The following is a 26,563-nucleotide window of genomic DNA, read 5'->3' on the forward strand; positions in this document are numbered from 1 at the left end:
GATTGATATCTTTTATAGTCACTTTTCTCGAAAGTACGTCGTATATAGATGCTTATAATTCCATTTAGCATTCAGGTCAAAATCTGAATAAATTTTTTCCCAACCCCCTTATCTTAATTCATAGATAGCTCTCATTCCTTAGCTACTTAGAAAAAAATACTAAAATATATTCATATATTTACCCATTGGTTCGAACTATGCTTTCCTTGGACCAACAACCCCTGCGCCCACTTGTCTGTTCTTCAACATTTTGACCGCTGAAATTTAAATCCCTTTTACTCACTTCCACACTTCTGGTATAACTCTCAAGGCTGCACTGCCGTTTGTCGCATTCAGAAAAGAGCTAGAATTAAATCTAAGCTCATTTCGAGTAGTGCTGGAAAGTTTCCATCCATTCCGGGTAATTTCAATAGTTAACACTACCTACTTTCTTCTAGCTAGCATGCATAATTTTTTTGCAATTTTCTAAGTTGCGTTTTCCCAACTATCTTTTATTGGAGTGCCAGATAGAATCTTATTGATAGAATCTTACTGGTAGATGTCCGATTTTTCTTTTCGAAGCAGATGGAGGGTGTTGACCTGCATTTCACTAAAGCCTTGTACAACCTACATGCTTCTGTGGTTAGTTTAATCCCTTCACGGCATTCTACAAAGTTGTTCAGCCCGCTTCCCTGGTCACATTGCTTTAAGTCGTAAGTGCATTTGTATTCCTTGATCAGTTTCCGTTTTGTTTTGGTGTATGCTATCGGGCTTCTGCCCTTTTCCTGGTTAGATTCATGCTCCACCAGGGTGCGTTCCTAAATAAGGTGAATGTTGTAAGCGGATTGTTTACGTTATATGCGACTCTGGTTACACCTTCCACTATTGTTTCCAATTTCAGTTCATTCCTGACGTCGCTGCCTACCTTTAGATGAAACATGTTATTCCTTAAGAGCCTTACGAAGGCATCACCGCATTAATTCTGAGTATTCTGTGATCAAATATTGATGTTTCATTCCAAACCACTCCCAAAATTATACCCTAGAATTATAACCGTAACCTGTAATCTAGTGCTGGTCAAGAAGTTTTGCGTATTTACTAGATTCTGCCTTTCTAACCTATTACTAAGCATACATTTAAGAAGGTGCTCACCCCTTCGGTTGAGATTCCCGCTTCTCCAAATCTCGTAATGTGCATTAGCATCTCACCTGGGAAGAACTACTAGTGCCTTCCTTTCGCAGTGCGTTAACAGTCTATCGTCTTGCTCCGATAAGAACCAGATGTTGTCTCCTAGGAAGTAGCGCAATACTACGACTGTTTTATGTTCTCCAGCCGGCTTCCAATGGAAGTCAAATATCTGGGAGGTTTCCAGTCAGGAACCCTGCAAGGCATATATATTTTAGTTTGGATTTAATAATGATACAAGCTTCTAATTTTTCAAAAGGAGTTACCCAAATTACTCTTCTTGTAATCTCATCTTACTCCTGTCTTCCTGGCAGACCTCGGAACTATCTGTAGCATGTCCATGGTTCTTGAACCAACGGTATTCCAATGGTATCCTTGGAAAGTGCTATTACAATTGCGGAAGTTTACTTGGATTTGTTATTGTTCACCATCCACTCCATTAATCATTGGAGCTCTTCTGCAGTGTTAACATATCATCTTCTCCGCTGATATTGCACTTTTAGTGACACGTGTCACTAACAAGTACGTCTTAGGAGATCCAAGTCAAGATTATCCTGCTTCTTCTCAATAGGTAGTACGTGTACCGCCTTATCCACTGCTGCATTTTCGACTTGTCCTCCCAAGTATTCTTCTTCATTTTGTTGTCTTCGTGCCCCGGGATATTACCGATTCTAATATGATACGGTACTAGTTCTTCATTACGTACAACGAGCGATCATCTACCCTGATCGTAGTAGGTTTAAAAGCTGCTATTTTCGTCGTTGCGACTTTAACAAGGTAGTTTACCACAATGTGGACGACATTTCCACTTCCTCCGAGCTGGCCAATTTGGAAACTATGGTCCGAAGCTACTCTGACGTATCCTAGGTCGTTCAGTGTGTCAATATCAGAATCAGCCGAAAGCGTATGCCGCCTACTACAGAGCTTTAGACAGAACAGCTTCCAGCAGTACGGTAAAGTCAGGCTTATTCAATGAAAAAAACAGATATCTGTGAGGCTTTTTTTCGACAGGCAGTTACTCCCAACTGCAAACTACCCAATGGATACGATTCGCATAGCATCTTGGATTGGAAGGTTGCTTTTCAACTCCGTTTAGATCCGTAGTGTTTTGTTATTAGTAGTTATTAGTCTACAGAGGGGAGAGCCTGGTTCCTGAAAAAACACTTATCGACTCTACAGCGAGCGATATGTTAGCCTCCAGAGCGCTAAATTCGGCATCAACGTGTCTTGCAGTCCACTGTTTAAACCCATCTCTTGTCTTAACTATATTGCTCATTCCTTTAGCAGATTGAGAATTTATTGAAAATTTTCAACCGCTTTTATTCTTCGATGGCATTACAGATTAATGCAAAATTAGAGATTTCTGAAGTCTCCGGCCATCTCGAATTTGCAAATCAACCCCAAGGAAAGAGAGTCACTCAGCAAAAAGTTGTACAACTTGCGTAATACTGTCCTATCAACCGATTTTATAAACGTAGATAATACTATCTTATTATGCTTAAGTCTTGTATCAAACTTCGATTACTGATAAATCTTATATATCGCCCAGGATAACTCTGTATACTCAACAAATCGAAGACATTCCTACCGCATTAAAAAAAAGCCTTTCCAGCATCCTCATCATCAAGTCATCATTTTTAGTGCACAGAATTCCATTAATACTCATAAAAACAATTTTGCGATTTTTGTCCACTTTATTCATTATTTTTTAAACTGTTCCATGTTTTCCATTAGTAATGAGAACCAACATCAAGCGACCTCTCTCTAATATAATACGTAATAGATACCGAATTTGCAAGCTATTCTGGCTTGCGTGTAAGACGCTACGACTCACCGAAACTAATTGAATTCAAAAATGGTCGAAGTACAAAATGGGAGAAAGTACAACCATAAAAAGAAATTCTGCTGAGAAGGCAACAAGTTAATACTAAGATACCAACTTGATTAATAATAGAAAACTCATTGACTATAATGCGGGATCCACATGTTTGCCAAATTTGAACAAACCCTCGCAAACACAAGCGTGTGGTTTGGTTTGTGTAGGCTTGCAAGCGTCTAGCACCGATCCGAACGTTTGTGGTGGTTTGAACTTTGCCCAAGCGCTAAACATGTGGAACAGGCATAAGGATTTTGAAATTTATTTAATTTTTGAGTATGACTTCAGTCAATGCAAACAACCAAGCACAACACGCAATACTGTAGGAACATATTCAGAACTTTTTGCCTTTCAAAACTTTGAAAATTGAAATTTTTTGCTTGAAAATTGGTAGATCCTCCGCATCTGCTTGATGTGGAGAGAAGCAACTTCCTCCCACTTTTTTGATCGGCGAGCCCAAAAGACAACGTACGGCTTCGTACAGGGTGGATGCGACTCATAAGATGCTACCTCACTTCTGCCCTAGGAGCAGCGTGGCCGTGGTGGGTAGAGAAGGGAGGGGAATGCTAAACCTTAAAGAGAAATCCAAAAAAGTGGGATCAAGTTACTCTCCATTTGTTTGGGTCCGACATCAAGTGAATACAGACTCAGGATTTTTCAGTCCCTAACCAAAAAATCTAGCTCCGGCCAAGCTTTGGTCTCAATTATGGCAGATCTGCGTTCATTATAAGTCAGATTGTGTTTTACGAATATATAAACTGGAGCGTTAACATCATCAGTCATGCTCCTCCAAGAGCAGAGGTGAGGCAGTATCTGATGAGATGCCTGGACCGCTTTGGTCTATTGTTTCGAACTTTGAATGTTAGTCCAAAAAAAAGGAGACCATTGAAAATTAATCAAAGAGGGAGACTTCCTCTCCAGTCCGATGTATAAAGTCCGTGTTCGTTCGGTAATCAAAATTCTATACAGGACCACTTTAAAGTGAACAACCTGATGAGAGATGAATCAAAATAATAATAATAATCGTTGGCGCAACAATCCATAGTGGATCAGGGCCTTGAAGTGTGTTAGAGCACTTCATTCAAGACCGTAACGGTACACCACAGTACACTGTGGGAGGCAATGTGGTCAGCATTGCGCTCGCCCGAGATTATTACCCTGATTTGACTCAGGTACTCATTCACAGCTGAGTCGACTGGTATCCGACGTCAAATCACGATGCAAATTCCACTGTCACCAGTGAGATTTGAACCGCGACCTTCCGTATGACAGCCTAGTGCTCTAACCACTGAGCTATCCGGACACTTGTCATTTTTTCGGGCGGAAAAAAAAACGTACTCAAAATAATTTTTCCAATTTATGGTTTATTTATTGAAGTAAAACGTGTTCAAAGTAATTTTTGTTTGTATATTGTTGATTTATTGTGTTGTTGGAAAAATTGCTTTGAACAAATTCTTTTTCCGCAATAAAAATTGACGTTCTTCTTGTTTTAAATTCGGTCTACTGTTTGTCAGCCTTTTTTAATGGAAGTATGAGAGCTTCAAAGACTGTGGGTGGCTTCTGCCATATGATTACCCTCCCCGCGAGATGTCACGGAGTTGGGTCAGAATATAGCTTGCACTCGCGTTAGTAATCTTCTTTCGTTCCACTTCCTAGCTGATTTTTTATTGCTTTCCACCTTTCCGACTTGAGTCCATAACCCCTTTTACCTCAACATATACTCCGTGATGTTTTCGGTTGATAACTGTTCCTTCGTTAAAGCTTCCAAATCAACCTTTTGAACTACTTTTGAATCAAAATAGTTAATGGAAAAATTCATTCTTGTATTAAATCAATGCCCCCAACCTATGATTTGTCGAATAAATTAACTATGAAATGTTTTGCATATTTTTTTTATAAAAACATCTCAGTGGAGATTTGTCCCATTAGTACTTAGCGTGTAATAAATGCATATATTATAAGAGAATATCCACTTTCGCATGATACTGACTTTTAAAGCCTTCAATTTGCCCAGAAGCGGCAACTTTGACCTATTATCATCATCATCAACGGCGCAACAACCGGTATCCGGTCTAGGCCTGCCTTAATAAGGAACTCCAGACATCCCGGTTTTGCGCCGAGGTCCACCAATTCGATATCCCTAAAAGCTGTCTGGCGTCCTGGCCCACGCCATCGCTCCATCTTAGGCAGGGTCTGCCTCGTCTTCTTTTCCTACCATAGATATTGCCCTTATAGACTTTCCGGGTGGGATCATCTTCATCCATACGGATTAAGTGACCCGCCCACCGTAACCTATTGAGCCGGATTTTATCCACAACCGGACGGTCATGGTATCGCTCATAGATTTCGTCATTGTGTAGGCTACGGAATCGTCCATCCTCATGTAGGGGGCCAAAAATTCTTCGGAGGATTCTTCTCTCGAACGCGGCCAAGAGTTCGCAATTTTTCTTGCTAAGAACCCAAGTTTCCGAGGAATACATGAGGACTGGCAAGATCATAGTCTTGTACAGTAAGAGCTTTGACCCTATGGTGAGACGTTTCGAGCGGAACAGTCTTTGTAAGCTGAAGTAGGCTCTGTTGGCTGACAACAACCGTGCGCGGATTTCATCTTCGTAGTTGTTATCGGTTGTGATTTTCGACCCTAGATAGGAGAAATTGTCAACGGTCTCAAAGTTGTATTCCCCTATCCTTATTTTTGTTCGTGCTTGTGTTTGACCAGTGCGGTTTGATGTTGTTGGTTGATTCGTCTTCGGTTCTGACGTTGCCACCATATATTTTGTCTTGCCTTCATTGATGTGCAGCCCAAGATCTCGCGCCGCCTGCTCGATCTGGATGAAGGCAGTTTGAACGTCTCGGGTGGTTCTTCCCATGATGTCGATATCGTCAGCATAGGCCAGTAGTTGGGTGGACTTGAAGAGGATCGTACCTCTTGCATTCACCTCAGCATCACGGATCACCTTCTCGAGGGCCAGGTTGAAGAGGACGCATGATAGCGCATCCCCTTGTCGTAGACCGTTGTTGATGTCGAATGGTCTTGAGAGTGATCCTGCTGCTTTTATCTGGCCTCGCACATTGGTCAGGGTCAGCCTAGTCAGTCTTATTAATTTCGTCGGGATACCGAATTCTCTCATGGCCGTGTACAGTTTTACCCTGGCTATGCTATCATAGGCGGCTTTAAAGTCGATGAACAGATGGTGCAACTGTTGTCCATATTCCAACAGTTTTTCCATCGCCTGCCGCAGAGAGAAAATCTGATCTGTTGCTGATTTGCCTGGAGTGAAGCCTCTTTGGTATGGGCCAATGATGTTCTGGGCGTATGGGGCTATCCGGCCTAGCAAGATAGTGGAGAATATCTTATAGATGGTACTCAGCAACGTGATACCTCTATAATTGCTGCACTGTGTGATATCTCCCTTTTTATGTATGAGACAGATAATGCCTCGCTGCCAATCGTCAGGCATTGATTCGCTGTCCCATACCTTGAGCACAAGTTGATGAACCACTTGGTGTAACTGGTCGCCTCCATATTTAACCAATTCGGCTGTAATTCCATCGGCTCCTGGCGACTTATGATTTTTTAGCCGATGAATTGCACGGACTGTTTCTCCTAAACTTGGTGGTGGCAGTATTTGTCCGTCGTCTTCAGTTGGCGGGACCTCCAACTCGCCGATGTTCTGGTTGTTCAGTAGCTCATCAAAGTGCTCAACCCATCGCTCTAATATGCCCATTCTGTCGGAAATCAGATTTCCCTCTTTGTCTCGGCAGGATGAGCATCGAGGTGTATAAGGCTTCATCCTGCTGACTTGTTGGTAAAACTTCCGCGCCTGGTGCGGTTGCTCCCTGTACTTTTCTAGTTCACAGACTTGTTGGTTCTCCCAGGCTTCCTTTTTCCGTCTGTGAAGTCGCTTCTCCGCTCGACGGAGTTCGTGATAAGTCTCTGCGCGTGCCCGCGTTCTTTGAGAATGCAACATTACTCGGTATGCGGCATTCTTCCGTTCCGTTGCTAGCTTACATTCATCGTCAAACCAGCCGTTCCGACTCCTTTTGCGGCTGGGGCCAAGTATATTTGTGGCCGTATCCATGATAACGTTCTTCAGGTGGTTGTGAAGATCATTAGTTGATGCTTCATCTCCAGGTCCTCTATTGACTGCGGTTATTGCGGCATCCATTTCCCTCTTATAGGTGTCGCGGAGGGTTGTGTTGTGGATGGCTTCAGTGTTCACTCTCACCTGGTTGTCAGAGGGGATTGTAGGTGGTATTGTTATTCGAGCTCGGAGCACCATGCCAACGAGATAGTGATCCGAGTCTATATTGGCCCCCCTATATGTTCTGACATTCATCAAGGCTGAGAGGTGGCGGCGTTCGATCAACACGTGGTCAATTTGGTTGAAAGTGGTCCCGTCTGGAGAGGCCCACGTATGTTTGTGGACCGCTTTCCGCGCAAACCAGGTACTTCCAACAACCATTTCGTGTGACCCTGCTAATTGAATAGTCCGCAGTCCGTTATCATTTGTTTTTTCGTGTAAGCTATGGGAGCCAACGTATCGCCTGAATACGGGCTCCTTCCCTACTTGGCTGTTAAAATCCCCAAGTATGATTTTGATATCATATCTGGGACAGGCTTCGAGGGTTCTTTCTACTGCCTCGTAGAAGGTATCCTTCTCCGACTCTGCAGTCTCCTCTGTAGGGGCGTGAACGTTTATGAGGCTTATATTTCTAAACTTGCCTCGCAAGCGCAGGGTGCATAGCCGTTCGCTTATACTTTCAAAGCCGATAACAGCAGGTTTCATTTTTTGGCTGACTAAGAAACCTACTCCGAGCACATGGTTTACTGGATGGCCGCTATAATATATGGTGTAGTGGCTCTTCTCCAGGAAACCGGTCCCTGTCCATCGCATCTCTTGCAACGCTGTTACATCAGCCCTATATTGGGACAGGGTATCGGCTAGCTGCTTATCAGCTTCATCTCTGTACAGGGAGCGCACGTTCCATGAGAAAATGCGCAAATCGTTGTTCCTTTGTCGTTGCCGGGTCCGTCGTTGTAATATCCGTCCTATCCGAGGCTCCTGTTGTGGCTTCGTAACGGTTGTTTTCCGTGTAGGGTTGTCAGCCCTACCCAACCCCCAACCTGGAGGACCAGTTGGTACAATTTGTCCCGTTTTTAGGCGCGGGAGACTCGCCTTCATCCTTCTCCGTCTGCAGCTTTTCATCAAGAAAGAGCTCCCAGCGGTCACCACGTGGAGGTGGAGATAGGGTTTGGTAGTAGAGCTGTTGGTGTTGGTTCAGCAGGCATTTCCCAGGTTTTATGCTCCATCGTGGGTACCAATCCACGTTTCGCCCCGGGACCTATACTACCCTTTGACCGCTATAACTATTATAACTTTGTTAATAATAGTGCTATTTCCACTAAAACTGGTAACATCATGCTCTATATCATAGCCTACATTGCTGCAAGTTCATGATTCTAGGATGAACTTTAGGTTAATTACTAAAAATTACAGTAATATTATACTATTATTAAGTTTATTTCAGCAGATATCAGTATGGAGGGTATTTTGGAGCCTAGGCACCTGCTTTTTTTAGATTTTTCTGTTGTGCAGTTTCTAAGAATGGATCCGTGAAAGAAATGATCACTTTCGAACCCCCAAATTCCCCACTTTTCAAAAAATGTCAATGAAATGTGAAATGTCAAATGAAACAAGACTTTTCATTTGGTGAAAAAAAATTGTACACCCCCTTAAATTCGACGTACAATGTTGTACTGTATGCATAAGCGTTCAAAGTTCCCACCTTTTCACCAATTTGGGGTCAATCGCTAAAACCATTTCCGAGAAAAATGTCTGTGACCGACAGCAGACAGTTTTGTTTTACATAAAACCTTAAAAAAGAATCTAAACCGTAGATACAATCCTGTAAGATTTGATAAATAAGCCCACAAACACACGCATATTAAAGAATAGACGACCGTCTACCATTATCATATTATATATATATATTATATCCATTTGACATGTACCGAGCTGCAGTTTCCTCGATTTTTTGCTTGAACTGAGTAATGCATCTCATGTTTTTGTGAGTAATATTTGGTGTTAAGTTTCATCCGGTTGCTTTACATCTTGACTATAGTACAGCATCCACCCCGCCCTTTAACAGTGCTTGTTTTTCCACCACTCTTATTCTCAGTGGACTTCAGTTTCATCATCATGCCACTTAAGATTACCTCAGCGAATCAAACACAGAGGCGAATACAAGCATCCATGACGACTGGGATTCGTACCCGGGCCAACAATTTAGAGAGGCTGCATTCTACACGTCGAATCTCACGCTGTCAATAGTGTTTCACTGAAACCCACCGACAGTTGCTGCAGCATGATTCATCTCCTTTTAATAATAATAATAATAATAATAGCTGGCGTAACAATCCAATTGGATTGTTGGCCTTGAAGCAGGTTAGAGCACTTCATTTAAGATCATAACGGTACACTACAGAGCTACGGTACCCTGTAGGAAGCAATGTGGTCAGCATTGCATTTGCCCGTGATTATTACCCTGATTTGATTGAGTCGACTGGTACCTGACATCCACTCATGATACTAATGCTTTTTTGGTCTGCTAATATTTTCGCCCCAATCGGCCTCAAATTTTTTTGTATTAGTTGATGTAGATTAGTGTCCCACCGATTACATTCGATTCAATTATTTTTAAATAGAGCAAAACAGTTTACAGGTCATCTATCATCGGTGGCATTGTGAGAGCTAGTTCATTTATCGGTACGTCTGACATATTGACTGCTCGACTTAAATATAGTGCTGACGTAGTTTTAATGACATAGCAGTTACCGCAAATTTTCGCAAATTTTCTACTATCATACATGTGCCCCGCATGTCATTCTTTATTTTCTTTTCATTAAATCTAAGAATCTGGCTATAATTCTATCTGCATCGTTTTTGCCTATTTGTATAATTACTTACGAATTACCCCAACTCGCCATAGCTTTTAGCCCAAGTCGATCCTGCCATAGAATTCCCATATATCGCTTTTTCTGGTACATGACAACTTCGTCCTCTTTTGAAATTGTCATGTCATGTTGAATTTTGGGGTCCAGTTCCTCTTTGAGTGGAAGCATTGGAGAGTGTTTTATCTACGGTGCTGAATGTGCCCTCTTTCTGACTCCAACATGTTAGCTTTCAATGAAATTGTTCCTGTTTGGGTACACATGTGTCCTTTTATGAATATTCGGAAGGAATTTAGAATCGATTATCGAACTATTGCTACAAGCAAAGTCTATAAGGCACTGATATTAATCTTTCCCTCTCTCCTCGCCCTTTCATTACACGTGTTTTATTTAGCGATCCGTAATTTGAATATTCGAGTTCGTTCAGATTAACTCACTCCAATCCGAGATTTCTGTCCTGGTGCCATGATAATTTATTGTTTTGGGGAAACCATGTCAGCAACTCGTTCTCAACTTTATCCTTCTCTATCTGCAATTATAGGCATCTGAAATAAGATTCCACATCAGAGACGTGGATATTAATTACAGAAAGCATTTCACGGAATTTGTGCTTCACCGATAATCAGCAATCGATGTAGTCTCATAACCTATGATTCTATTTGACCTTTCATTTAAATTCACCTGTCCTGCTTTTAAGATTTTGACACCATTAGTAGAGGAGAATCCAAGTTCCAATGAGCTTAGAGCAAACACATATGACGTACGCGCATCCAACATTTAATCTGACATAATGTTATTTTTAGCTCCTATACTCGCTAATCATTCGACCCGATTTTTTTCTATTCACCTTTCCTACACTTCAAAACAACACTATGCAAATTTAAAACTTTTATCTCTTGAATACCAACCAATCAAACACATGACTGAAAACCAAATGAGGACTCAAAATTATATAATTTCAACAGCATCGTAAAAAAAATAAAAAGGCCAAATTTTTCACATAACCATATGTGCATATTCACCATTCATTGTACACCAAAAAGCTATCGTCGAAAACCAATTAGAGCAAATACACAATGGCAATACAGCAAATAAAGTCAAACAAAGTGAAGATTGAGTGAATGGTGAATAGCCCTAATGGAAGATTTACGTACGTTTAAGACTGCATTAAAAAACAAAGCGTATTCGAAGATTATACCAGGCGTGGGTGGATCAAAAAGACGATTAACGTTTTACCAGAAATCATACTCAACTTATGATTGGATTTATTTGATTAAGTATGCGTTTGTGCGAAATTAGTTGCTGAAAGGTAAGCGTGGGTGATTAATGATTAACTGGCTTTTCGGGATCAGATAAAATTCAAATTAGGTACGTACTGTTTAGGTCTGAAATAGATAATTATTGTGAGTTTATTCGTTTCATAAATTTTGATAAATTTTAAAACTACTCATCAAGAATATTTCTTTTACCTAAAGTTTCTTGCTTGACAGCTTTTTATGAAAAAAAATATATATTCCGCTGTGATTATTGATTTGACCCGAATTTGATGCAAAAAGCCGTTAATTTAATTTGGAAAATTATTAATTTCATCTGGAATGTCATTAATTTGGAAAGAAAAACAAGGTCGCTAAGCCCATAGATTTATTTTAAATATTCTGACACGGATCTAGGAACGCCATGTCAAAGTAGGATTTGATTTGACAAAATTTGTGGGTGGGTACGGAGTTTATCGAACATACCTCTATCGATTTGCGAATAACAGTTGACTATATCTCGCAAAGGGCCCGAATTTTGCAGAAGAGGCAGTACATATTTGATCTCAATGTCCGAGGTCCGTAGTTCAAAAGGTTGATTTGAAAGCTTTAACGAAGGAACACTTATTAATCGAAAACATCACGGAGCATATGTTGAGATGAAAGGGGATATGGACTGAAGTCGGAAAGGTGGAAACAACTATTCATAGGAATCTTAGGCAATAAAAAATCAGCCAGGAAGTGGAACGAAAGAAGATTACTAACGCGAGTGGAAGCTATTTTCTGATCCAACTCCGTGACATCTCGCGGGGAGAGTAATCATCTGGCAGAAGCCACCCACGGTCTTTGAAGCCCTCATACTTCCATTAAAAAACGCTGACAAACAGTAGACCGAATTTAAAACACGAAGAACCATAGATAGGTACTTACAGTGGCGGAGAAAAACCCTACTCAAAGTTTTTTAAGATGTTTTCCGTTCATCTTTATGTTATATGTCTTATATGATTTTGTAGCATATTTTATTTAGGATTAGACGTGTAATTTCAATTTTTGGAAAAAGTTGTCGTAATATTACCATTTTCGTCAATTTTTAGCGCAGAAAAAGAATTTGTTCAAAGCAATTTTTCCAACAACACAATAAATCAACAATATACTAACAAAAATTACTTTGAACACGTTTTACTCCAATAAATAAACCATAAATTGGAAAAATTATTTTAAGTACGGTTTTTTTTTCCGCCCAAAAAAATTACAAATATGATAGTAATGAAAGTAGTTACTTTATGACAAGTTTTTCAAAAATTGAAATTGCACATCTAACTTTATAAAAGATATGCTACAAAACCATATATGACACATAATAAATAATAAATATATATAGATCAATCTTTAAAAACTTTGAGCATATTTTTTTCGCCACTGTATGTGTTACATGAAATAAATAATTTCAAATAATCGTCTAACTATGTCATACCTCATATTACCCCAAATAATATTTGCAGTAAAATTTATCTACGGAACCTTTATATCTTCTAAATAACTATAGAAACGAAAGTGTTACTTGGGAATCATTTAGTGCCGCGATCAGACACCTAAAAACATAAATTTGCATAAGTACATGACTATTAATAACGCCCAGGCCATTCAACTCACTAACAATTCTGATAGGTGTAATAAATCTTTACGATTCTGAGTAAGCAAATGCTTAACGAAAGCAACATTTACATGACTCACAAGAACAAGACCGTCTTAGGAGCTCATTTGCAAAGTTTGTTGATGTGCCGGAGCATGAAAAAAACGTTTTCAAAGAAAGGAAAAAAATAATTATCATTTCCTCCCGACATGGCATTCAGACAAGTATCTAATTGAAGTTTAAAATTCAAGAAAGAGTGGGAGTGAACTGTAACTGTAGGGACAATGTCCCTCATTGAAGGCATCTCTTGAAAATTTGAAATATAATTTGTTATCCATGGAAATAAGCCGAATAAATTTCCTATTAGTAATCTCATGCCTAGAAATATATGAATAAGAATAATTGGGAAAATCCGTTGAAGAATCTCGAATGCTACACATATAAACCTATAAACCTGAGAAAATTAAAAACGAAAGACTTCAATGCATCATATAGGCCAGTAACTTACAATTTGAAATGTTGCATATTTAGTACTTAGCCAAAAATAAAAAAAGCACTAAATCAGTCAAATTTAAAGAATACAATGAAAAATGACTCCACAACTGAACTGGTGTTTATTTGGTAGTAAGCAATTTATAATACAATCCGAAGCCTTCATAATAGCGGCCCATGATATGGAACGCTTTTTGAGGATTTTTCTATGAAAATTCGAAAAAAATAATATAAAAAATTACAGAGGAACCATATCGAAACTTTGTCCTCTATTAAATCGGGTAACCATATACCTATATATTTAAACAAATCTATAAAGTGGACATGGTTCAATGTCAATTTTTTTAAAATACCCTTTTTGTTACTTTTGCTGCAAATACCACTTTTGCATTCTCTTCAATACAATTATAATGAGCCCAATAAGACAAAGTTCAGTCACCTCTCTTTTTATCGTTGACAAATATTCCTCCATATGCTAAGCGTAAGGGGTACTCAAGTGAGTTTAAATTCGAGGTATCAACGTTCATGTTCAATAGCTACATTATAAATTAATGAGAGAAGAGAAAGAAGCATTTTTAGTGCCATTGCTATAAACAGGTAGGCGGACAGTATTCCTATTTCATAAGGCGCCCATTTTGGCTTAAATTTTATACGACTGGGCCCAAAAAATTAACTTAACATTTTGACATCGCGAAAAAGTGAAGTGTCCGCGTACTGCTAAATTTAGCGATGTTGTCAATGAATTATCGTCTTTCTGCGAAACAAACATCCACTTTGATAGTTTGAGCAAATATTGAAAGTAGGTGGGTGCATCTTAGACTACGACTGGAGAAGGCTACTTATTGGCTGATCAAGTCCATAAAGATTTCTTTTGCCATCTGAATGCATATGGCAAATGGAAGATATAACCAAAATGGAAATATTGCAATAGTAAATTGTATAACGGAGTTTCGAGGTGTTTATTTAGGTAATATAAATTTGAGTTGATTGTAAGTTTTCCCCTCGGAAAAAGTGTTGACCTTACAAAGTGTGAATCGAGCAGGTTGCGAATGTGCGTTGAACTGCCTTTCATTAAAATAAAGAAGGAACTAAACTTACTGATTTTTTTTATGAATCACATTTAAATTTAAATTGGAAAAAAAGATTTTAGGAAGTCATATTATGTAATTTGAAAGAATGCAAATCTCGACCGAACACTTTCTTTTCACATATACAGATCATTTTTACCAATTCGTATTGAGAGACACCCTCAAAGCATTGCGCTACAGTTATCCAACTACTAAGCACTTGCAAAAATAACCCAGTCGACACGTGTCAATGTACAGATAAATTGAAAATAAACATTTCAGAGCCAACATTGGGAGTCCCAGCAAAACAACATTAAGAATCTCATTGAGATGTGGATCCACTAAAGAATTTCTTATCCCTTGACTATTGTTCGAATGAAACCGAACAAAATTTCTTATTGTGCATCTATCATTCTAGTGAGAACCTTTTTGCCGTTTAAATCTTTTTTGGACAAATTGTAGAGCGAATCTATTTGTACGAACTTTGAATTTCAATAGGCATACACTAAATAAATACAAGTTTTGCCAGTATCACACTAAAATCGTGGCAAGAAGTTTTTTTACGGCGATTCAGAGAGTTCTACTTGGAGTTGCCAATGTATTACTTTGAAAGAATTATTTATTATTGTTTGAGTGTAATTATGCGATGTTTCCAGCGATTAATTATTTGAAATAATAAAAAACTTGTTTTTTCTTTTCCGTTCTTGTAGATATATTTATTTTGCAAATACCGATATTTCTAACAAGTTAGCACTGATGAAGAGAACAAGTGTTTCCCGAAATATCAGTATTTTTTTCAAATTTATTATTCGTCGATTGAATCCACCAACAATACAAAAAAACGTTATCTAACTTCTGAAGGAGTTATATGTAGGTTCATTTGGGATTTGCATAAATTCTTGACAGAAGATAGTCCTCAACTCCAAATAAATCAAAAATCCGGGAACAAAAAAAAACACAACAGTATATCTTTTCGGTACACCGGTAACTCCCTTATTATTCCCCGGAATACCATGTCTGCCCCGTCGAATCACTATTAAAAAATGGCTTATTCAATAGCACATAGGAAACACAACGCACTAAAAAATGCATTCACGAATATTAAACTGAACTAAGTAAGTACACGTATATATACAAAACCCATCAATCTTTCGAGACCAACCTGATATGCTCATGCAAGTATCTAGTGGTAGTTTCGGCTTCCGTTGGGTAAGGCAGCATGCCCTGCATAAGAATACCATTATTCTTGTGTTTAGAATTTACCGCCGCATTGTGGTATATTTCTTCTTGAAATTCTTTCCCGAAGATTTGTAAATGCAGTTAGATTATCCGATTAAAAAATTCAATCACGTATTTCGAGCCGGGCACGATTGAATGAGTAATTATTTCAATACTGGCCAAGAGCCATTGGAGAGATATTGGTGGACTTTTTACTTTGCCATCATTTCTTGCTGACCGATTACATAAAAACTTCGTGGAATTTTATAAAAGATTTCGATGTGAATATTTAACGTTCGTGACATTGTATTTAGAATGCACTTTCTGAACATCCGCAGCCACTTGGAATGTATGTATAAGACTATTTCTGAGTCTATTCTATGATACCAAGAGAATCCATTTTTACTTTTACTGCAGATTCAAACATAAAATCCATTCTAACATCTCATAATGTTGTGCACACCTCCAATATGTATAAGCAAAATCGATGACCAAAAATGTGAGGTCATTTTACTTTGCCTTCTACCTTCTGGTTTTTCCCTTGAGCTGACATTTGCAACGATGATGGCAATAAAGCATAATCTCTTCCATCACACAGTGCAACAATTATAGAGGTGTCACATTGCTGGGTACCATCTACCTTCGACCTATATCAAAAACGCTTCACTCCAGGCAAATCAGAAACCGAACAGATTCGTTTCAGCGCCAAGCCATGGAAAAATTATCAATTGCATCATCTTTCCATCAACTTCAAGGCAGCCTATGGCAGCCTGGGCGCCCTATCATACGTCGCTTTTGGCCTGTCCATGAAAGAAGTGATCCATGTTGCCAATCCTCGTGTATTCCCTAGAGGAGAAGGAAAATCGCGAACTCTTAGCCGCGTTCGGGAGAAGAGAGAGGAAAATGGACGATTTCCTAGCCTATATAACGACGAAATTTATGAGCGACCTTCTAGTTGTGGACAAGATCTATCTCAATAGGTTGCGGTGGATAAGTTACCTAATCCGTATGGGTGAGAATGATTCCGTCCGAAAAATCTGTAAGGACAATATAAATTTATATGGGCAGACTCTGCCTCAGATAGAACGATGGCGTAAGCCACAACGCTAGCCAACTTTTAGGGCTATCGAACCGGTGGACCTCGGTGCGAAACCGGGATGTCTGAAGCTCCTTATTAAAGCGGGCCTAGATCGAATACCGATTGTTACGCCGTTAATGATGAAAATAATTTCCATAGCTTTAGCGCAGACTTTTTGTTTTAATTACCATACATTGCCCCTTCAATCTTTAAGTAAGTATGAGCTCAGATTCAAGTTCAAAAACGAAATAGATAACGTGAAGCTCTACCTTCCTCTAAAGACCATTTGATTTTATAATGCAGAGAATTGAGAAATGCATAGATTTGGCTCGCAAACTATATACTTCCCTTTATTTCGTCTACTTTGGATGCATCCTTTAATAGCCCACTTGCTTATTATGGGAAATTATTCATATTCTCAATTGTAATATTTGGTTTTCTTGTAACTGACTCGATATATATTTCCTTTATTAATTTGATAAGGAGCATGACATGAAGTTGATTCCATTGGCGTTAACCACCACTTGAGCTCATCTAAAGAGCCACTTACCTCTTATACTCAAAGAAATTCTGAGCAGAAAAGTCAAACTAAAAAACCGATTGTTCACTGTTTCAGACGATCTGACTTGAAAATGGATGAGTCAAACTGTTTTCAATTTAAACCTGTGATGTTAAGCCTGTTCGCCACGGTGATTTTGTTTGACAAGCTAGTTTTACTGAGATGCCAAAATGTAATCTGACTCAAAACTTTCGCATACTCGTTTAAATTGAACCATAATATAATGAATATCGACGTTAAACTTCAAGCATTTCTGGAACACTGCTATACTTTTGTCACCGAAGTCGTCTTAGTATTTTCCGGGGCTTCTAGATAGGGTTTGGTTCTGTTTCCCTTGGTATTTGTGAATAATTTAGAGGTTAAACAGTGATTCTGCTTTACGATTTTTAGTGAAGTGTACCATAAAATGAACAGTGCAGTATCTATCTATCAAAGGCGTGATACTTTTTGTAGATGCGGGAAATGACATTCATACACTTTCCTCTTTCTTGGTCCATGTGCGAAGTGATACTCGATAGTTTCTGCAGATCCATGTCAGAGCAATGAGCGTGCCCGGCGGTTACGCCGATAACTATGGAGAACTGAGTGCGGTCGATCAATGAGGTCGAGCTAATCAGTTCTAATTAGCTGACGAGAGCAAAATGTTTTTCTTAAGTCAAAAAAAATTATTTGATCTAAATTAAAATTCGTTAATAGAAGAGCATTCTATGAATGAATTTTTTAATAAAAAAATAGACAAAATAGTTAATAAAACCTATTCAATTTAATAGAATTTAAATACTAAATTGAAAAGTTATGTATAAACTCCATAATTACATGATTAAATTTTCTGCATTGATGCAACAATTTTCTCATGTTATTAACATCCTTAATTAGCAGGGTGTCAGCTTTCGTGCGACGTCATCAATTTCAGTTATCCTTCTGAGTTTAAAGGGTTCAACGAGGTTGGAAGTCTAATTTTCATTGATTTTTTCACAGGGATAATGCTGCCAATTTATTGTCGGCCAGTGCTTATATATGGTTGAATTTTCGCACAACTACACTTGCAAAATCGGCGTCCTTCTTTTCTCAAAAAATAACTAAATTTTTTTCTGAAAATCGTCAGATTCATTGTTTTATTTGTAATAGGTCATTGCACTTCCTATCTAGAGTCTGTCGTCAAATCAACTCTTCCATATTCGATGCGATCATACCCGATATTTTTGACAGTGGCCCCTGCTCTTATGCGAATTAAACTGGGGTCGTTAAGTATGGGCTGAATTTCCCCTGAAACGACTACGTCTGTATTATATACTCTTGGGTAAGGATTTGTTTCCCTCAACTATTGAAATACGAGAGGAATAAAAAGCCTTTGCAACTAATCAAAATTTGGCCCTCGATTATGTGTGATATACTATAAGACCAGTTTTCTGAGTTAAAGGGTGGCCGTCCTGGTTGAATATCCACGTCTATTTAAGCGTGTAACAATGTGGGGAAGTATAGGGAGCTTACTATCATCCAGCTACTAGAGGGGAAATAAATGAAATGCTGACATTTATCGTTAGTTTCACGGTAGTATATAGTATAGTACAAATATATCTATCTGAATTTAACACTACCCGCAAACTTCATCAGCAAGCATATCCTATATACCTACATAATACACAAATGTCTGTTTGGAGTAATTGATATTCATATACAAATGACTAAAAAACTAAAAAAAAAATAATTCTTTGCGGCCCTATTCATATGAACCACAACGAAGTATGTGGTATCGACGAAATGATATGTGATGATGACGTCATATACGTTGTAGAATGCACGAAATTCCTAAAAAAAGCAAAGTTTCGTCCCCTATAATAGTTGGATTTTCTTCAAACTTAACCAAATTGCGCATTCTGTTATCCCTTATAAGCATGCTAAATGTACTTCTGGGATGGACATAAGAGGGTTTCCGGGTAAATTTCTAAAATGTCGAAATATACTATTATTAACTTTATTTGTGCAGATATCGGAACCAGATGTATTTTGAGGCCTAGATTTCGTAGAAATGCACCACTGTGATTTTTAAAATTTTTCGATTGGATAGGTTCTGCGAACGAGACCTGTTACACTTTTTCATGGTTATATCTTGAGCCCTCACTCCCCTATGTTTCACTCGATATCAAATATAGAACCAGCTTCGAAAAGTACTAATTGAGCCTGTTGGCCACATTTTATGAAAAAAATTAACATTGCACCTCTGGATCTAGAAAAGACGTTTGACGTGTACCGCACGAACCTATCTAATATGCTCTGCGGCAACATCTAGTACCAGAAGAACTCATGCGTTGGGTTAAATTGCTCTACCACGTGCCGATAAGTAAGTTTCGAAGTGTGGCGGGCACATCGCTTCGTGCCCCTATCGGAGTTCATCAAGGAAGCGCCATCTCACGTCTTTATTTATGTTATGGACACTGTTACATGGGACGTCCAATGCCCAGCACCCTATACACTGTTCCATGCAAATGCTATTTTCCTAGCGTCTCAAAACAAAGCCGATCGCGAGCAACTTGTCCAAAAATGGAATGATCGCTTCATGCATAACGGCCTCAGATTGAATCTGCAGTGTCGTTCGCCGGGTCGCCCTTTATCGTTCTGAGTGTTAGCCGACTGTAAAAGGACGGCGTCTCATAGTAATGGAGACAAAGATGTTACGCTGTAACACTTCATGATGACATTCAATATGAGGATATTCGCAATCGGTAAGGGGTTGCACCGATGGTGGAGAAATTGCGAGAGAGATGTGTTCTATGGTATAGTCACGTAGTTTGTGCTAACAAGAATCCACTTGGCAAGATTGGTCTGAACATCAAAGTCGATGGAAAACGACCAAAACACCGGTCAAAGAACGGAGCAAAACGGCGCAATCGATCAAGAGAAGTCGACCCTGCTTGCTGAAGAAAAAGAGAAAGTGGAGATTCGTTCCAAACGCGCCGTCGATATGATGTGTAATTGGTTAGACTGGAGGCTTCTCTGATCACTATCCGAAGCCAGAACAGAAAAAAGTTTTAAATTATCTGCATAAGAGTGGCTATGACAGGTAATATCATTTATGAAAAATAAAAACTGAAATTGGGCAAGCCTTGACGTACCCCCTATGAACAAGATACAATTTGCAAGTTGAAAGTAAACAACAAAAAATAATTGTCGCAAATCCATACAATCGGAGTTTGGTAAGAAGAAAGTAGTGGTCAGTAGACACCTTTGCTTACTTCCCTGTCCCTCTCTTAATTTTGAAGAAGGTGATGGTGGTAGTTTTCGATCAGTGTAATGTCACTTTTTCTGTGTGAAGGAATAATGCGACCTTTCCAACTCATACCAAGAAAAATGCCTTTTTGGCAAGCTCTTGTTGTAAATAATAGTAAGGGAAAGGGAGTTGTTCTGTTTACATTTGGTTTAGAAAGATTTGGAACACCATCGGCATTGTCGAAAAGGAACTTGCCGCGTGGTACTTTTTGTCAGATTTTTCGATAACACATTTTTTTCGCATCCACTGATGAATATTGATTTTAAGCCAAGACAAATCGCACATCTTACCTTGAATTTCACTCTCAACTTTTTAACATTGCCAAGGATTGAAGAAACATGTTTGACCATGCTAGAAAAAATTCTACCTATTTCAAAAGCTCTATCCCGGAAATGTTAATAGTTAAATCTCTTAAAATAATTAATATGTTAATATTATATATAATGTTAATAATTAAATCTCTTAAAATATCCCTGATGTCATGTGTACAGGAGAAGATCTAACATAACAGTTACTGACGATTTTCCGCTTGCAAATACTCTAAATTTCTGAGTTATATAGTTTCCGCAACCAAACAACTTTCTTTCTAGAATAACCAAGATTGTGTCTAGAAACGTTCCATTCCACGTTCATAGGGCTCTCCCTATTATCGTGCATTAGACATTCGAAAACCAGAAAATCAACATGATTCAATCTGATATGCTGTGTTCACAGCGATTAATTCATTTTCACAGAATCCTTCATTTGTCGAAACTCCAACCTTGAGAAGAATTTTAAAGACATTATAATCTATCCTTGATGTTATATACCACTTTAGTTACTGTGGTTAGTTACAACTATCATAAAACCTTACTTTTAGAGTTGGTTTGTTTTCGAAACATCACTTGCTGTTAATCTTCAAAAATTCATATCAAATTAACTTTTAATTATATGTTGCGAATTTTATTACGCAGTTGGAAAGTTGAAAATTAATGTTTGTATATTCAAATTGCACACAACGTCTTATGATTTTCCCTTTCCCCTATAGAGACGTACCGATACTTATCCCCTGATAGAATCGTATTCTTCTATGATTGCAAAGAACAATTGCAATTATCAATACATAATGATCACTCCATTCCTCCCAATAATACAATGACTTGTTTCTAAAGAAAAAGAATAGAATCATTCTCAAATTTAAACTTTGCGTCATCGATTTCAACTTCCACAATGAGGAAGACGATACCATCGCGTAAGACCCCAAAAAAAGATTGAAAATGAGAAATCAAATTGAACTGAGAAGTAAATAACTTCATGAAATCAATAATTTCCGTAAAACAAATTTCCGTTAATTAAGATACTATAGAGAAACTATTATTCGGCAGCAATTTTTTTTCCATTTTCTCATTTGAACTTGAGAACTACCAAATCGCTGAGTTGAACTGACCGAAGGCGGATCTACCTTTTCGATCGCTTTCCGTGGCTGCTGTTTCCGATGAGTTATCCACATTTGTATGACTGTGTATTCAAGATAAATGCTAGACTTTAAAAACAGAAGCTATTTTCAAAACGTTCGAATAATACACCTTGCACATGCCACGCAAGGTCAAACAATGATTCGGAATTTTGTTTTTACTCATGTTCGTGTTGGATTTGGTTATTCGGTTTAATTCACGGAATATGAGGCGTAACACTCTTCATGGGAGTTTGAAGGTTTAAGGGTATCTGGACTGTTTGAGATATGTGGCCAGATTACATCGCGGTTGGCAAATAATATCTGGATTGGGAAGCTTTATTTGCGGTTTTTTTTCCTGAAATATATGATATATGTATTTTTGTAATTTAAGCTTCACTATTAATTTAGGGTTATTTGCTTATAAAAATAACAACTTAGCAACTCCCATTCCGTTTTCGTCTCAAATCACTCTCACTCTACAAATTGTCTAATCAATATCAGTTCGGGGCGCTTTAAGTTTTCAAATGAAAATTGAACCATATCGTACTAAGCCACGGACAGGTGTGGATTAGTTATCCAGAGGAGATTCTCTAACTAGGAAAATCACCGTTTAATTATCTCAGCTACGCAATTAACAATTATCCAGAAGCGAACCCCACTAGTGGCGGTAGACCTCGACGAAATGACCAAAACCATTATATAGAATACCGCCGAGTAACAGTTAGAATAATTCTAAAGTGTTATAAAATCGTTTCTATTTTTATAGTTTCTCACCGCACAATACGTTTACGGACTGGGATAAATGGTTGATTCGTCATTAAGTCTACTGAATTAGATGCACATGTATTTTTATTATTATTAAAGCAGATTATTCTTGCATCTTCTGTGATATAATAGTTTTAGTTACCTTACATAGAATTACGTGAAAGTATAAAATGATATCTAGAATAGCTAAACAACAAAATGATAATTACATGGAAGGCTGCTGTTTCTAAATCATCTCACTGTAACCATAAATGCAATATTTCTCACGAAAAAATTCAATAAGAGTCGGCATAGGCATAAACAAGTCCAACTCATTTAATTTGGATCAAGCGGAAAACCACTCTAAGATTCAAGAAATCGTTAAGTAGGCGTTAAAAGTGAATGTTACGGAAAAGTGGAAAAAGTTAAAAATGGAGTGCTTTCAAATGTTTATAGTTCATGGTATGCTTATAAAACTCAACTTGTCTAGATTTCATTTTTGTATTTTGACGTTGATCCAATTTAACTGGCACCGAGTGGCTACTACAGGCACACCTCAGGAGAGGCAGGCTATCATAATTTTTCAAGTACAGCAAATATAAAACGAAGTAAGTAAATGCGTTAAGAGTTATGTCAATAAATGCAACTTCTAATTGAAAGAAAATACATTATTTTCTTAGTGAAAGTAATTTATTATGAAACGTTTAATACAAGTGATATTTGACAGTGCCACAACCATAATGAAAAATTGACATGTATAATTTTTGTTTCGAAGTAACAAAAACTAATGTACTGCATAAGTAATGTAGTTTAAAAGGAGGCAAATTTCGACTCGCCTTGGAAGCGGATTGATTTGGTTACGGCATTTTCCTTTCGACAACGAATTAAGATGAGACGACGATAACATGGCTGCTCAGAATTTCTCGATTCCCGCAACTTCTTCATTCAGCAATTCACGCTGACCATATTCCGGTTAAGCGAAGTAGGATCAGGAGCACTACTCTCTGTCTTTTACGGCACTGTGATATTATACTCTAACAAGCCTGCCATAAGTATACGTGAATCGGTATAAGACAGAATATTAACTGGGAAATTCTGATCTAGAATGAAGTACATCCCAATAATGTACCAACGGAGACTTTCAATGCAAAGGAGAAGGATGATCTGAATGAGAGTGTGGGCTTCGATATCTTGTTTGGACATTTAATGGAGAAACACAGTCCTGGAGATCTTAATGGCAATGGTGAGAAGTTTACGAGTTTGTCCAACTTCCACCGCTTGTCCTTGGAGACGCACTATTTGAGTATAGTGTCTGCCAAAAGTTCAGAAGAGTTTGCTCTGACCAGCAAACTACAACTAATCAGAACGATTCCATTGCGGCTAACAGTTGGCTTAAGAGTTTTCTTCTGGATGTGTTGGAACATTAGCCTCACTTCACTTACGAATTGCCGCGTATCTAATACTGGATACCTTGAATAGCTTACCGAAGAATACGACACTGAGCCACGTACAACAGTGTTTTTTCCTCTGGGCCAGTCAATCTGTCGATTCCATCCCAGAGAAGCGCCATAATATTTGACAGACTGCAAAGATATGGGAGCAGATCAATGAGGAACTGAATGTTCCTATTAACGCTGCAAGTGGAGGCGAACGTGATACGCTTGAGCTGCGGCTATAAATGCCGGGAATAGCAACGTATTGTTCGCATGATAAAAGGGAATTTATTATTGGGCTGGTCCGGGAAGCAAAAATTTGCCTTAAATAATCATGATTTCAGTACCGTATATCGCATTATGAAAAAGCTTGCTGGTGGTCGTAAGTCCTTCAATGGTCCCATAAGGCTTCTCATCGACGGCTGTCGAGCATTCGAAAAGATGCAGGGGACACTTCATAACCTTTTGTGGATTAAATTGCAAGCCATTGTAACATACGTATATGGACTGTTCCTATAATCAGAAGTGAAATCACCTTTGCCAGAAATCAGGTATTTGGGAATTACACTTAATCAGAAGCTATTCTAGAAGACGGGAACATATTTAGGAAGGCCTCAATGATTTCCAGGTCCATAATAGGAAAGAAATGAGGGTGCCCCCCAAAATGCATATGCTGAATGTATCTACAGACAGAAACAGACTTGGCACAATAGTCCGGGAAATCTTCAAAGATTGGCTTGTATGTATATAACGAGGACAATGAGAGCATCCCCAACGACATGAAGGTCCTTTTGGGATTGACTCCTATTCATCTCTACATACAAATAAAGGGAAAAAGGACAATCTTTAAAGTTACCAGGGAAATCAGCGGAACGAAAAGCTGTCTAAATCGAAAGAAGATCGACATTCCTTCTAGGTGGCATCCTAAATTACTCGTACCGACGGGTAACATGGCAATGAAGTTTTAATCTGATAGAACAGCAGGGCGCACTGGGAGCCTGTGGTAGTGACCTAGCAGCAAATGATTACCCGGTGCACTAACAGGTTCCCCACCGCAGACGGAGGGGTCCGAAAACTTAATAGGTAAATATACCAATATGTTTCAAGAGGAAATATACACCAAGGATTGGTAAGCCTACTCTAACCTCCGAACTAATTATTGGGATCAGATATTGCGATTCTAGCCGATAGCTAGACGACTATCAACGCAGTTAGCTCAAACGAGGTGAACCGTAAACTAGTATTGGGTTAAAACCAAAACCCTTCTGTATACTCGGGAAGGAGTTCGTGATCATGAGTACAAGCAGGAACAAAAACGGTTAAGGGAACTGTAATGAGCGAACTTATCGGCAATGAAACAGTCCAGGGTTCTGCTGGCGGATTATTTAAACTTCACAAAGGAGAGCCTTAGGATCATTGACAATACTCATAGGTTGCTGCGGGCTAAACTACCACCTAAGAAAACTGAGGATATCTGCGAACACTATCAGCAGATTCGGTGGGAAGTGTAATGGAACCTTCATTCACATTCTGAGACAATTTCCAGCACTTGCGCAAATTAGGATAATACACCCAGCCAAATACTTAATACCAGATAATATTAGACTAAAACACTTAGAAATAGAATCCTACATTTTCTCAAGATTATTCTTTTCACTTGCATATAGATCCTGGCAATCCGTGACCATACCCAGAGATGCAAAAAGCAGGATGATTGTCTGCTCCTTGCATTTTGAAAGTCAATCCTGGAATACGGCACATTAACTTCAAAGCGGAGAAGGGCAGTATTGCATCTTGTCTTCAATGGTATTCATTCTAGTTATCAATAGCGGTTTTCATGCCGCCTTGTCTAGATAACGTGCGGAGTACAATGAACCATCACATCTTTCCCTAAGCACCTCGATTGCGCTAATTAAATCTGCATGGTTATCACTTTCTTTTTGTAAGAATGGTAGGTAATTTGTCTATTTTGACAACGCTGGTTCTGCTGGTGCAACCTGGTGCCATTCTACTCACTGACAACTGTTACAAAACATCAAATTACCTGCTTTCGCATGTCATCGGAGTAGTCTAGTCCAAGACAAAATTTCAAGAACTACGTTGCTTACGGTACCAGCGTCCTGTTAATTAGAAGGCGGAAGTGACAGTACGTATGTCACAATATAAGAAAGAGCGACAACATAACCTCAACGGAGAGTCATGGCCCGTATGTGAATCCACTTTGCAGGAGAAGTGATTAACCATTGGCTCAGCTGACATAACCGTTCAATCGTGCTCCCGTCACAACTTGTTAATGATAGGTGCAAGGTGGTTTCCTTTTTTCATACGTTCATCCATCACAGTTTTATAGAAGGCAGTGGAGCCAATTCGATATCCCTAAAAGCTGTC

At 38.7% G+C, this 26,563-nt stretch overlaps 1 protein-coding gene and 1 long non-coding RNA gene across 4 annotated transcripts in view; one reads left to right on the forward strand and one right to left on the reverse strand.

The window, feature by feature from the left end:
* Positions 1-26,563, forward strand: part of LOC119650908 — a 194,678-nt gene that overhangs the window by 151,993 nt on the left and 16,122 nt on the right. The gene's annotated exons all lie outside the window — the stretch shown is intronic.
* On the reverse strand, positions 10,808-11,914 carry LOC119650927. Its single transcript, XR_005249396.1, has 4 exons — positions 11,465-11,914; positions 11,372-11,380; positions 11,150-11,297; positions 10,808-10,918 (listed from the first exon to the last, which is right to left on the reverse strand). It is a non-coding gene; the product is annotated as an uncharacterized LOC119650927 (long non-coding RNA).

This window comes from Hermetia illucens, chromosome 1 (assembly GCF_905115235.1).
Source record: "Hermetia illucens chromosome 1, iHerIll2.2.curated.20191125, whole genome shotgun sequence".
NCBI classification, from domain to species: domain Eukaryota; kingdom Metazoa; phylum Arthropoda; class Insecta; order Diptera; family Stratiomyidae; genus Hermetia; species Hermetia illucens.